At 41.9% G+C, this 13,291-nt stretch overlaps 1 long non-coding RNA gene across 1 annotated transcript in view; it reads right to left on the bottom strand.

The window, feature by feature from the left end:
* Positions 1-286: 286 nt before the first annotated feature.
* Positions 287-13,291, bottom strand: part of LOC105094404 (uncharacterized) — a 33,508-nt gene continuing 20,503 nt past the window's right edge. Inside the window, exon 4 of the long non-coding RNA XR_837660.3 lies at positions 287-1,299. This is a non-coding gene — a long non-coding RNA (uncharacterized LOC105094404). The remainder of the gene's footprint in view (positions 1,300-13,291) is intronic.

Below are 13,291 nucleotides of genomic sequence, written 5' to 3'. Positions count from 1 at the left end.
CCTTTTTGAGACTGGTTCAGTGATGGATAACTCAAAGCATGGAGTTAGGGCACTAGTTAACTTAGGGGATCAACACAGAAAGAAAAGAAAAAAGATTTCAGCTTTGATAAACTTCCTTGGAATTTGGCAATCAGAAAATCTGAAGAGTCAATGTTAATTCTGGCATACACATACACACACCACAAACATATTTAAAAAATTAACATTTCAGAAAATAACATTTGCATCTGAATTACCCTCAGAAGTGAGCAGCACACAAACTTTTCTCTTTCAAGGTCAAGTACTTGCAACTGAAAAATCCCCGCCTGATTTACTCCCTTGTGCTCTGGTTTTCTGTAGCTAATGTCCTACTTGAGCCTACAGGATGGAAGCTCCTGGAAGCCAGGGGCCAGGACCCCTTGCCTTTGTGCTCCCATAGCACCAAGCACAGGGCCAGGTCCACAGAGATGCTCAGAGATGCGTGTTTGAGAACTCTCCAGATGAGAAGTGAACATTCCCACTGCCTGGGCTGTCCCCATCCCAGCCAGGAGCCAGCCCAATGCCTTGAAACCCTCACTTTCTCTCCAGGCCTGAACTAAAAGTGGGCAACACTGCCCTGAGCTTCCTGCCTGACACACAGCCAGTGGCTCCAGGTCAGCAGGGGCCAGAAAGCGGTGATTGCCCTGATTGCGAGAGCTCTGCATCCCCAGGGATACATCTGAAAGAAAATGGGATGCTCAGAGAAACTTCCAAGCACTTTGGCCAGCATCTGGAGAACAGCCAGTGTTGTCTGGGCCCTAGCCTCTGGAAGCTATCTGCTGGGGGTGGAGACAGAGGGGAAGGCAAGCAGCTTTGGAAACCAGCAACAGGGAGATGGCTGACGTGGGCAGAGGAGGAACTGAAGCAAGAGGCCAGGCCTGGGGGCCGCTGGAGCTCAGGGGGCTCAGGAAGACCTTGGTATTCTCCTACCTGCTTCTGGGAGCTTGTCTTTGGGCGGTCATTCTTACTTTGGGCACAATACAGTTCACAAAACAAAGTATCTGAGGGATACTATGTGGTCAATAGCCAATATTGAAATAGTGATATATTTAATATCCTGTCTGGTGTCTTAGTCAGGAGAGGCTATGGTATGCTACGGTAACAAATTAATCTTCAAATTTCTGTGGTTTAACACAACAGAGGCATATTTCTTGTTTAGACAAAGCTGCAGCAGGTGGGACATCTCTCCAGGTCAACTGTCCTTTGTACGATGACCACTGATCCAGGCTAGCTTCTTCCTAGTGGCTCCTTCATTTCAAGCCATGGCCTCTATAATCACCACTAAAGGAAAAGAGAGAACAGGAGAGTAAGACACAGCACTTAATGCCTTGGTCCAGAAACGTCACACATCACTTCCATTCACAGCTGATAGATCAGAGTCACACAGCTCCAACCTGACCACAAGGAAGGCTGGGAAGTACGGAGGAATACCTGGCTATTCAATGAGCATTAGGTGCCTCTGCCACACTGGCGTCCTGCGAGATGGAGGCACAGAGGAATTCGCAGATGGTGAAGTTGGTTACCCAGGTTTAAACCCAGCTTTTCTATTCCCTAGCTATGTGACCTTGGGAAAGTTCATTTCTCTGAGCCGTGCTTTCCTCATCTGTCAAACAGGAATAAAATAAGAGTCCTTACCTCATTAGATTGCTGGGAAGATCAATCAGATAACGCTGAGTACTTCGCAAGGCCTGGCACACGGTAAGCACTAATAAATGACACTACTTGATTAGTTTCATCTTGTTCAGAAAAGTTTGACGATGCTCAACATATGATTGAAAAATATAGCTGAGACATCATCAAAGCTTGCATCAGGCCTGGAGCCTCCCTTTCTCCAGCTGGCCCCCTTCTCTGCTCAGCCCAGGTCCCCTTGCTCTCCTTCCTTTCCCTTGAAAAGGACCTATAAGGACCCGCAGGGTGTGAGAATTCTGCCTCCTCTCCCAGGGGCACGCGTGTCTGAGGCATCGGTGTTGGTTGTAGGCAGAAGGTCTTGGTCTTTCAGCTGAAGGAATCTGAAGCCTTATGAGCAGGTAAGAAAGGAAGAGATGTGCCCCCAAATGTTTATCCTGCTCATGTTAGTGGCAAACAGGGTCCCTAGAGAATGGAAGACTTCAGTGTGGATATTAAAGTCCCTGGAGGACCTCCAAAGCTCCTTGGAGGAGGCCAGATTAAGGCAAGTGTCTTAGAAGGAGGGGGAGCTTGGGGTGGCTGAGTGAGGTAGAAAGCAACGTCAGAGACAGAGGAAGCTATGGGGAGCCCAGTTTGGGTATGAGGTGGGGACAACCCCTCACATGCAAACAGCCCTCTACAGTTTACAAAGCAAGGTCACAAGACTGGTTAGAATGCAGTGGGACTCCGGCAGGGACAGCAAAATCCAAGCTCTCCCTTCCAGAGTCACGTTGTCACTGGGAAACAGCTGTGGAGCCAGGGGCCACATTTCCCAGGCTCCCCTGCACTTAAGTGTGACCCTGTGACAGACTCTGGCCAATAAAATGTGATCAGGAGTACGTGTCTCATTTCTGCCAAAGCTTTTTTTAGAAGTGGTTATGCCTTCCTCGGGGTTTCTTTCCCTCCCACTAGATGGGTGCCAAGGATGACTATTAGAACAGGGAGTGGTAGAGCCTCATAATGCGAAAAGGCCTGAACTCTAAACCGCTGCGTGAGGAACCTGCAAACCAGGAACAGCTGCTATAAACTGGTACATGAGTGAGAAAGAAATACACTATATTTGGGGGTTTACTTGTTACAGCAACTAGCATTGTCTTAAAGCATGGTAAATACACCTTTTTTGAAGTGGCTTTGGGAGCACTGTGGGGAGTACAGAAGGGTAACAGCCCTCCTGGGCATTGCCACTGCCCCGCCTCCAACAGCCTGTTTGCTTAGCAAGGGCAGCTCCCGTGCCTTCTTCCACTCCCACACCCTTTCCCATGAAACAGGGACAAGACTCAGAACGGGTAGAGTTTGGGCTAGACAAGTTTTCTCCTTGAAAATCTTTCCTCAGAGCATGAGTTGGAAGTTTTGGCTCTTGTAAGAGGTGTGGGCAGCTGACTCTCTAACTGGGTGGGGCGACACGAAGAAATGGGCTAGGGAAGAGGCTAGAGAAGCCATTGAGGGTGGCAGTCCAGGGTCGGGGAGAGCTGAAAGCCAGCCCAGGAGTTTGGCTGTTTTGAGAAGAGTAAATCCCAGGTATTTCAGTTTCTCTCTCCTCCCTGCAGGCTGGGCCAGCAAAGGACCAGAGGCTGTGGCAGCTTCTCGTAGAAAGAGCAGAATATGCCACCTATACCACTGAGGCCAGCTTACCTGTCTACAGAGGCCACGCTCATCCCAGCCCATGGTGGCAGCAGCCCCAGCAGAGGGCTGGTTAAATGATGCAGCCCAGCCCAGAAGGTTGGGAGGAGCACATGGGCACTTTCCCAAGGCCCCTTGGCACTGCCCTGCCTTCTCTTCCCAGGAGAGTGTTAGGGAAGAACATCCCTTCTCAGGAACAAGATAGAGGAAGGAAGTCGGTCTTCCACCTACATTGTGCCCTTTTATCCCTCCCATCACATGGCCTCCTAGACCCTCTACAATTGCCTGTAAATAGATGGCACCTCCCCCACCCCCACTTCCCACACCTCGGCTCTCCTGATGGGCTGTCTTTTCTGTCACTGTTCTGGCATTCGGCTCTGCTGCCAACAATAGAAAATGAAATTTAAAATTTTCCCTTTGCAATAGCATTTTAAAAAAGCATGAAATACTTAGGAAAAAATTTCACAAATTATGTGTAACACCTCTGCACTGAAGACTACAAAATATTGCTGAGAGAAATTTAAGAAGACCTAAAGAAATGGAGCGATGTGTTCGTGGAATGGAAGACTCGATATTATTGAGATGTCAGTTCCCTCCATAATGATTTTTAGACGCAACTCAATTTCAATCATAATCCCAGCAGATGCTTTTGTAGAAATTGACACATTGATTCTAAAAATGTTATGGAAAGGCAAAGGACTTAGGGTACCCAAAGCATCTTGAAAAAGAGGAACAAATTGGAGAATTTACTCTACCTGTCTTCATGATTTATAAGGCTACAGTAACTGAGACATTGTGGCACTGTCATAACAGTAAAGAAATAGACAATGGAACAGAATAGAGAAACCAGAAATAGCCCCACAATTAAACAGTCATTTGATATTTTTGTAAAGTCACCAAAGAAATCCGAAGGGAAAAGGGAAGTCTTTTCAACAAATGGTGTTAGAACAACTGAAAATTCATGTAGAAAAAAATAAACTTTATTCCCTCCCTCACACCATTCACAGAAGTTGATTTGATATGGATCATAGACCTCAATCAAATGCTAAAATTCTAGAAGAAAACATAAGAGACTATCTTGGGGACTTGGGAGTAGGTAAAGATATCTTTAAATAGAGCATAGAAAGCAATAACTATTTTTTAAAAGATTGATAAATAGACTTCATAAAAATAAAAATTTTCTGCTCATCAAAATACACCATTAAGAAAAGCAAACAAGCCTTAGACTGTGAGAGAATATTTGTGAAACATATCTGACAAAGGACTTGTATGCCAAATATATAAAGAACCCCTACAAATCAATAATAAAAAGATTAATAATCCAATTTTTAAAACAGACAGAAGATTTGAATAAAACTTCACAAAGGAAGGTATACAAATGGCTAAGAAGCATGTGAAAAACTCTTAACATCATTAGTCATTAGGGAGATGCAAAATAAAACCCACAAGGCATTAACCTACATATACCAGAATAACTAAAATTAAAGAGTGACATCATGAAATGTTGGCAAAGATATGGAACAACCGGAACTCTCATACATTGTTGGTAAGAATGTAAAATGGTACAACTACTTTGGATAAAGGTCTGGTAGTTTCTTACAATAAAAACCATCCATAATCCAGCAATTTCGTTTCTAGGTATTTACCTAAAAGAAATGAAAGCATACGTCTTCAAAAAGACTCATACAAGAATGTTCACTGGCACTTTATTCATAATCTCTAAGAACTAGAAGCCACTCCAGTGACTCTCAACAGGAGAATAAATAATTCTTTTGATATAATCATACAATGGGATATTACTTAGCAATAAAAAGGGATTAACTACCAATACATGCAACATCATGAATGAACCTCTCATTATGCTGAGAGAAAGAAGCTAGACACAGAGAAGTACATACAATATGATTTGATTTATATGAGGTCCTCAAACAGGCAAAACTAGTCTATGGTGAAAGAATCAGAATAGTGGCTAGCTGGGTCGGAGGAGGAAGGGACTGACTGGGAAAGAGCATGGGGGATTTTCTGGGGTGATGGTAAGGTATTACATCTTCACTGGAGTTTGAGTTATAAAGGTAAAGGCATCTGTCAAAATTCACCTAATGTAGAATTAGGATTTGTGCACTTCTTGGATGTAAATTTTACCTGAAAAAGATAAACAGATATTGAACTCTATTTAAGTATAGATATCCAGAAGTATTTAGGGGTAAAATATGCTGATGTCTGTAACTTTCTTTGAAATGACTCAAAATAATTTTTTAATGGAATGACAGATGGAGTGGGTGGCTGGACGGACAGATAGATGGGGAGAGAAAGAGAGATACATAAATGTGTGATTTTTTAAAAATAATTACTGTGGTTTTTTAATAAAATTTATTTATCTTATTTATTTTTTTGGTGGGAAGAGGTAGTTAGGTTTATTTAGAATTTACTATTTATTCTTAAAGGAGGTACTGGGGATTGAACCTATGACCTCATGCATGCTAAGCATGCGCTCTACCACTTGAACTATATCCTCCCCACTTAGACGTGTGATTAAGCAGAGCAAAATGTTAACTGTAGAATCTAGGTAGTAGGTATATGAGAGCTCACATACAATCCTTTTTTAAAATTTTTAGTATGTTTGAAAATTTTCATAATAAATGTTTTGGGAAAAAAAGCAAAACAAGCAAATCTCCATCAGCACAATCTGAACCAATTTCCCTCCTTCTAAGAGACCACTGAGACTATCCCATTAGGGCCCACATCCTTGTTCACATTGTTCACTGAAAGAAGTCATTGTTGATCCATCATCACAGACACTCGTCCCAAGATACTCAATCTTTCTCCTCACCCTTCCAAACCCTTCCCAAGCTCCTGGAACTCCCACTCTACTGTACCCTCAATCTCCTCCAGAAATTTCTCCCTACCTCCTGGCCCTAATGGAAACTAAACAATCCCTTGAGATACTGTCTCCTACTCAAGATGAAGCTATTTTTTCTGTCATATCCCAAGCACCTCTGAGCCAGGAGGTGGGGGCGGGCAGGTGTTTCCCTTACTCTCCACTGCTCCTTCAAAGTCATTTCTCTTTTTGTCTCCCTTAAAAACTCTACTTCCTCCAAAGTTCATACCAACTGGCCCACCCTCCATGCCTCTCCCCAGCTCAACCACCTGCCTCCTGACCAGCCTCCTAGTTCATTGGGAACTTTAGCACCAGGCACAGACTCCACGTCACTCCCACACTCTGTCAACCTTCGTGACCTCATCATCCACAGGGATGATTTTTCAAGACTCTGGCCTCAGTTACTTGACCTCCTCACCTCCAAAGGTATTTTCCTCCACACCAACTCAGCCACCCATTCCCATAGCACATTCTAGACCTTGTCTTACCTCTGACATCTTGATTTCAGGCATCCCATCACCCTTCCCTCCAGCTCTGACTCTCATTTTCTCAGTGCACCAATGCTCCAACATCTCCAATCCAGTCACCCCATCACCTTTTCTCCACAGCCCTCTTTCTTATTTCCTTCCTTCCTTCCTACCAAAATACCCTACCTCCTTTCCTGCTTTAGTTTTCCCTGTAGCATTTACTACCTTCTAACATCAATAAAACTTACTTATTCACTTTATTAGTTGACTCTCTACTCCCAGGAGAATGTATGCTCCATGAGTTGTTCTTGTCTGTTTAATCACTGCTGTAACCTCAGCCCCCAGAACAGTAGGCATGTAGTAGGTGCTCAATAAATGCTTGTAAAAAGAAAGGACAAAAGAAATAAATAGTGGGCTGGGGGGAAGACAGCTTCAGTTAGAAGATGGAAGTAATCCCTCAGGAGCACCCTCATCTCTCTGCTGCTCCATCTGTACCAGGTTCTGCTTATTCTTGTGACAACTGGAAGAGTGTCCCTGCTCCTCTCCAAGACCATTTGCTCCACATGGACTATAGATGCCATCTCCTTTCACCTTCTCAAGAACTGGACTCCTGAGGTGGTCTATCCCCAGTCATCACTAAATTCTCCCAAATCAGGTCACTTGACTTGCCTCTGCTATCTCCTGTCTTTTCAAATTCCTCTTTAGACCCCATATGAACATCCAACTACTGTGCCGTTTCTTTGCTCCCTCTACCCAATTCCCATTCACTCTCAACCCACTTCTGCAGCCATCCTGGCCCAGGAAGTGACCCTTGGGCTGGGAAATCATGTGCTAGAACAAAACAGAAAAACATAGAGACTGGGTTCCCACTGACCCCATGAGGACAGACAGTACCAGCCCTGGACTACCCGCCTCCAGGCTTCTGTTTAGTGTGAGCATAATAAGACCTATCTTGTTTAAGCCATTGGTATTTTGGGTTTTTCTCTTACATCAACAGAGTGGATCCTAAATGGTAGGTCTTATCTCTCCTATGAGGCTGCAAGAAATTGAAGGCAATGGTTACATTTCTTTTCCTTAAAGTGCTTTGCGGAACACAGATTCTAAATAAATGTTTCTTGGGGTATATGAGATCTTGAAAATTAGGCAGAGGCAACAAAACTGAGGACCACATGGAGCACCAGCCTAGGGTTTGCAACCAGGGTTCCTATGCTAGGTCCACAAGTGTGGTCATGGGTGAGTGGCGCAAAGCAAGGGAAAACCTACTGAGGAAGCAAGAGGCTGTAGGTAATAATTCATACTTGGTCTCTTTCTGTTTGTGTCTAAGCTGACGAACTTTATCAGTCAGAGGGTACAACTGGAGTTCCACCTCCAGGTTTCTTTTCTTTTTGTAACAGTTTATTGAGATATAGTTTGCATACCATGCTATTCACCCATTTAAAGTGTACAACACAGTGGGTTTTAGTGTATTCACAGAATTGTACAACCATTGCCAGAGTCAATTTTAGAACACTTTCATCATCTCAAAAAGAAACCCCATACCCTTTAGCATTTGTTCCCCATTCCCTCGCCCCAGCCCTAAGCAAACACTAATCTACTTTCTGTCTCTATAGATTTCCTTTTTCTGGACATTTCATATAAATGGGATTATACAGCATGTAACCTTTTGTGTCTGGCTCCTTTCCCTTAGCATACTGTATTCAAGGTTCCTCCATGTTATAACATGAATCAGTACTTCATTCCTTTTTATTGCTGAATAATATTTCATCGTACAGCCCACTATATGGATATGCCACATTTTATTTATCCATTCATTAGTTGATGGGCATTTGGGTTGTCTCCACTTTGGGGCTATTCTGAATCATACTGCTATGAACATTTGTGCACAAGTTTTTGCATGAATGTATGTTTTTAATTCTCTTGGGTACAAACCCAGGAGTGGGATTACTGAATCATATGGTAACCCTGTGTGTAACCTTTGGAGGAACTCATCCCTCTGGCCTGCAGCTGCTTGTGTTTGCGTTGCCATTAGTCAGAGGTCTATTGGGGCCTCCATTAGGGTTAGATGAGTTTTTGTTTTCCAAAGAAGCTGAACCATCTGTATTCCCCCCAGCAACGTGCTTCTTCACATCAGTGGTTACTGTCTGTCACTGTTGTTGCTGTTACTGTCCTAGTGCGTGAGAAGTAGTATCTCATTACCGTTTTGATTTGCATTTATTTCCTTATGACTAGAACATTGAGTAGGTTTTCATGTGTTTATTGGCTCTATCTTTTGAGGGAAATGTCTATTCAGATCCTTCACCTATTTTTTTTTTTTTTTGAGTTATAGTTGGTTTACAATGCTGTGTCAATTTCTGGTGTAAAGCACAATTTTTCAGTCATACATGAATATACGTATATGCATTTTCATACTCTTTTTCCCCGTGAGCTACCACAAGATCTTGTATATATTCCCCTGTGCTATACAGTATAAACTTGTTTATCCATTTTATATATACCCATCAGTATCTACCAATCTCAAACTCCCAGTCTATCCTTTCTCACCCACCTCTCCCCTGGCAACCACAAGTTTGTATTCTATGTCTGTGAGTCTGTTTCTGTTTTATATTTAAGTTCATTTGTCTTCTTTTTTTTTAGGTTCCAGATATGAGTGCTATCATATGGTATCCTTCGCCTATTTTTAAATTGGGTTATCTGTCTTTTTATTATTGAATTCTAAGTGTTCTTTATATATTCTGGGTACTAAGCCCTTGTCAGATACATGATTTGCAAATATTTTCTCCCATTCTATGGGTTGTCTTTCACTTTCTTGGTGGTATCCTTTAAAGTACAAAAGTTTTAAATTTTGATAAAGTCCAGTTTAATGAATTTTTTCTTTTTTTTTTTGTGTCGCTCATGTTCTGGTGTCACATTTAAGAAGCCAGTGCCTAATCTGGGGTCATGAAGATTTATCCCAAACTGTTTTCTTCTAAGAGTTTTACAATTTTAGCTCTCACATTTAGGTCTTTGATCCATTTTGAATTCATTCTTATATATAGTGTGAAGTAGGAATCCAACTTTATTCTTTTAAATGTGGATATCCAGTTGTTCCAGCATCTATATTGAAATTCTTTCCCCATTGAATTGCTTTGACATCCATGACAAAAATCAATTGACCATAAATGTAAGGGTTTATTTCTGGACTCTCAATTCAATTGCTTTGATCTCTATAGCTGTTTTTATGCCAGTACCACATTGTCTTTATTACTGTAGCTTTGCAGTAAGTTTTGAAATTGGGAATTGTGAGTTCTCCAACTCCATTCTTTTTCAAGATAGTTTTGACTTCTGGATCCCTTGAATTTTCATATGAAACAATTTCTGGAAATAAGAGAGCTAAGACTTCAATAAGAATTTCATTGAATCTGTAAATAAAATTTATCATCTCAACAGTATTAAGCATTCTAATCCACACATATGGGATGTCTTTTCATTTATTAAAGAAGTTAGATCTTCTTTAACAGCTTTCAGCAATGTTTTGTAGTTTTCAGGAGTATAAAGTTTGCACTTCTTTTGTTAAATTTATCTTAAGTATTTTATTATTCTTAGGCTATTGTAAATGGAATTATTTTCTTTATTTTATTTTCAGGTTGTTTGTTGCAAGTGCATAGAAGTACAACTGAGTTTAATATTCTGAAACTGTGCTGTACTTGCTTATTAATTTTAATAGTTTTTAGTGGATTCCTTAGGATTTTCTACATAAAAGATCCTGTTATCTGAGAATATAGTTTTACTTCTTCTTTTCCAATATGGATGAATTTTACTTTATATTCTTCCTTCATTGCCCTGACTAGAGCCTCCAATTTTATGTGGTTTTTAAAATAGCTTTATTGAGGTGTAATTGACATACAAAAAATGTAGATTATACAATTTGATAAATTTGGACATACACGTACACCCATGAAACCACCACTATGGTCAAGATAGTAAATCTCCAAAAAGTTTCTTTGTGTCCTTTTGTTTGGTTTGGTAAGGACAGTTCACATGAGATCTACCCTCTTAAAAATGTTAAGTGCACAATATAGTATTGTTAACTCTAGGCACCGTGTTATACACAGCAGATCTGTAGAACTTACTCAACTTGCATAACTTAAACTTCACACCCACTGAACAACAGCTCCCAATTTTCCCCTCCCTCAGCCCCTGGCAGCCACCATTCTACCCTTTGCTGAGTACTGTGTTGAATAGGAGAGGCAAGAGGGGACATCCTTGTTCTGTTCCTGATCCTAGAGGGAAACCATTCAGTCTTTCACCATTGAATATGTTAACTGTGGGGTTTGCAGATGCCTTTTACCAAGTTAGGAAGTTCTTTACTATTCCTAGCTTGAGTGTTTTGTCATGAAGGGGTGTTGGATTTTGTCAAATGCTTTTTCTATATGTATTGAGATAATCATATAGCTTTTATCTTTAATTCTGTTGATATGGTATATTATATTAATTCATTTTTGGATGTTAAACCAATCTTGCATTTCTGGGATAAATCCCGCTTGGTCATGGTGTATTATCCTTTTGATACGTTGCTGGGTTTGGTTTGCTAGTATTTTGTTAAGGATTTTTTCATCTATATTCATTATATATATTGGTCTGTAGTTTTCTCTTCTTGTGGTGCCTTTGCCTGGTTTTGTTATTAAGGCAATGCTGGCCTCATAGAATGAGTTAGAAGTGTCTAGGTTTCTTTATGACTGATCTTTTGGTCAAGCTTATCTCTAGATCTTTACAACATTCTGAGAAAAAGCCAAGGCCTGGGAAGGTTTATCTGAGGTTCTCGTCTTGAGCATGCATCACCATCAACTGGGAACTCATTCAAAGCAGATTCCTGGGTCCTGGCTCCTGAGACACTGACTCAGAAAGTTTGCAGCAGGACTGGTGACTTTGTATTTCTGACAAGCACTCCCCAAGAGGTTCTGAGATGTGTGCCTCTCATTTCATTGTAAGAAACATTGATAGACCTACCCAAGCAGACCCAGCTAAGTAGCCACAGAGGATGGGCTAGGAAAGTCATATTTCTTCATACAGGGGTCTCAGAACCTTCAGTGTGTTCATGTCCCTTGTGAATTTCTAAAGGGAAGGCTAAAGTATGCACTGTTTCCCAGACTTATTTGCCCACAAAATCTTTTCTTTGGGGAGGAGCACCTCACAGGATTGATGTTTCACAGAGCACACCCTGGGAAACCTGCCCCCAGAATTACTCAGTATTCCTCTGAACTCTCACAGGGCTTTGTTCCAAGCACTCACTCCTCTGACCTGCAGCTGCTTGAATATGTGTGGCCATGTCAGAGGTCTGTCCAGGCCTAAATTAGGGTTAGATGAGTTAGGCATTTGTCTCAAGAGCAAAAATTTCAGGAAGTGCCAAAAAACACAATAATCAAGATAAATTATTATTTGGAGGATGGGTCGATCAGATAGCCCATTAAGCAGCCAGTGGGAAATGGGAGGGTGCAATAGTGCAGAGAGGCTTAATGATCACTGTGTGTGGGACAAAGAGCCAGGGTCTGTCCAGGAGGGGTCTAGTCCTGGAGCAGGAGAGTTGAGCCAGGTCTGTTGTTTGTCTCTCCCATGAACTATGAACCCCTCCAGAGTAGAGGCAGGTCTTTCCCATGTCTGATTCCCCAGACTGAATCCACAGTGCTTGGTACACAGAATTGTTCCACTCATAGGGATAATGCCAAGTTTCCTTACCTCCCAGCTCCTACATGAGCATCTAACTCAGTGCTAGACACAAGGAGACTCAGACAATGCATATTTTGAGGTGATTAAATACATGTCATCTAGAAGCTTCCCCATGGTATCTGAGCCATCTTCATGATGGTGCCTTTGGATGTGCTCCCAAATCTGAACTGGGGAGAGGCGGGCTGGGTGTCAGAGAGTTTCTGGGAAAAGTCTGTCCTTTCCCAAATACCCTTCCTCTCTGTGTCCAACAGAGCTTGACCTCAAATGTGAAGTTTTAACATTCAAAAAAGTTGGGCTTGGGCCTGATTGGGCTGGCACTAGATGTCTGTGATTTGTGCAATAATTGGAGCCTGACTGGGCTCTGTGGCTGGAAGGTCCTCAGCCCTGACCTTGGAAAAAGATCTGAAAAGCAAGAATAGTTGCCCAGGGACACCTTCCAGGGCCTACCCTCCAGGCTGCTTCCAAGGTATTTCCCTACCTCAACCCTGCTTATTCTGTGTCTCATTAAAAGAGTTTGTTAGGCCTCCTGTCTCTTCCTTGGAACTTCCATTTCTTCTTTTTTTCCAGGAACTACAAAATCTCATCAGTTAATTGGTGACCACAAGAAAAAGAATGGGGCTCCCTTTAAATAACTTGTGCAAAAATTATTACAGTAGCTCCCTGTTGATCTGCTCGAGAGGAAACGAGTTCACTCTCTTAGGCAACATCTAACTGCAGATAAGCCCCCAGCTGATTATAGAAGATTCTCATCTATGCAATAAAAAGCTGATCCCCCCATGACCTCTACTTATCATCACCTCATAAGTTTACTATGAGTTGCTTCATAACGTCAAAAGTACAATGATGTCTTCTGGGAATTAAGCTTTATAATCACTTGTGTTAAATAAACTTCAGAAAGCAGGGCAAGCTAGAGTCTAAGAAATCAATGTGGATGAGCAGG

Source organism: Camelus dromedarius, chromosome 16 (assembly GCF_036321535.1).
Source record: "Camelus dromedarius isolate mCamDro1 chromosome 16, mCamDro1.pat, whole genome shotgun sequence".
NCBI classification, from domain to species: domain Eukaryota; kingdom Metazoa; phylum Chordata; class Mammalia; order Artiodactyla; family Camelidae; genus Camelus; species Camelus dromedarius.
The sequence above is the reverse complement of the archived record's forward strand: the minus strand, read 5'-3'. Positions and strand labels throughout refer to the sequence as shown.